The sequence below is a fragment of the Gavialis gangeticus genome, unplaced genomic scaffold, assembly GCF_001723915.1.
Source record: "Gavialis gangeticus isolate Ggan-Ray unplaced genomic scaffold, GavGan_comp1, whole genome shotgun sequence".
Classification (NCBI taxonomy): Eukaryota; Metazoa; Chordata; order Crocodylia; family Gavialidae; genus Gavialis; species Gavialis gangeticus.
The window spans coordinates 31,468,363-31,469,757 of record NW_017729033.1 but is presented as its reverse complement, the minus strand read 5'-3'; the positions used below and the strand labels follow the sequence as shown (position 1 = coordinate 31,469,757).

At 47.1% G+C, this 1,395-nt stretch overlaps 1 long non-coding RNA gene across 1 annotated transcript in view; it reads left to right on the top strand.

The window, feature by feature from the left end:
• Positions 1-316: 316 nt before the first annotated feature.
• The window catches only part of LOC109303687, a 20,948-nt gene continuing 19,869 nt past the window's right edge, over positions 317-1,395 (top strand). The window contains exon 1 of the long non-coding RNA XR_002099167.1: positions 317-327. This is a non-coding gene — a long non-coding RNA (uncharacterized LOC109303687). The remainder of the gene's footprint in view (positions 328-1,395) is intronic.

Sequence of the window (1,395 nt, the reverse complement as noted above, 5' to 3'; positions counted from 1 at the left end):
CCACAAATAAATACTCAATGGTGACGCTGAAGAACAAGTCAAGTCTGCAGGGTTCGGAGCCAGAGCCAGATACATCTACAAACTGGGGCCCCAACTGGACCCAGGAAGAACTTAAAGATTTGGTTGGAAGAAAAGATCATTGACCATCTGGAAAATAGACAAAATAAGCCAGTTTATAGTGCCATTGCCAAAGAAATGAAGGCGTGCAGGCACAACCAGGACTAGACACAGTGTCACAGCAAGATCAAGGCCCTGAAATGTGCTTTTCATTGGGCCAAGGATGAGAATTCTCTTTCTGGGTCAGGACGCACAATTCTATGACCAGCTGTCTGTCATTCTCACCAAGGATGCAGGTAAGACTTGTCTCCATTTGTTTGGGACAACAGGTTTTCCAGAGTCCACACCTAGCCAAGAGTCCACAGATTGTCCTGCCTCTCCTTCAGGAAACATGGCAGAGGCGTGGAGTGACTCCTCACAGGATCTTGGGGATAGGGACACCCAAGATTTAGTTATCCTGACCATGGAATAACCCCCCACCCGACTTGGCTGCAGAACACGGAGGAGGAGGAGGACACACTGGATGCAACTCTGGTACTGTCGTCCCCCCCCAAACTCATGTGACACGGGAGAAATTCCAGAGACCCAAAGATAGGTTTTGGTGCCGGAGATGCCAGAGGATCCATACCCAGGGACTTGTAAGTTTTGGGGAAGGGGCATTATATCAATTTGTGGGACTAGCAGGCACTCAATGTTTTGCATGTCAGTGGATAACCAATACCCAGGAAAAAGCTTAATGGGTACTTTGCGTCAGTCTTTCATGAGCCCAAAGGGACCGCCCTCCCTAGCATGATGTGTGACGACCAGGGTGAGGGTGTATTTATACCCAGCATTGGTGTAGATCTTGTAAAAGAACACCTTGAGAGGCTGGACACCTTCAAGTCAGCTGGTCCTGACAAATTACACCCTAGAGTACTCAAGGAGCTGGCAGGTGTCATAGCCCAACCATTGGCAAAAATATTCGAAAATTTGTGGCACTCAGGTGAAGTACCTGAAGACTGGAAGAAGGCCAATGTAGTACCCATCTTCAAGAAAGGGTGGAAAGTATATCCCCGGAATTACAGGCCAATCAGCTTAACCTTAATCCCTGGTAAGATTCTGGAGAAAATTATCAGAGACCTTTCTTGATAAGATGGCTGATGGCAACATCCTGAGGGACAGCCAGCATGGGTTTGTTGTGGGCAGGTCTTGCTTGACCAATTTCATTTCCTTCTATGATCAGGTGACATATCACTTGGACAAGGGAGAAGAGATTGACCTCATATATATGGACTTTAAAAAAGCCTTTGATTTGGTGTCCTATGATCTCCTCATGGAAAAATTGGCCAACTGTGGCCT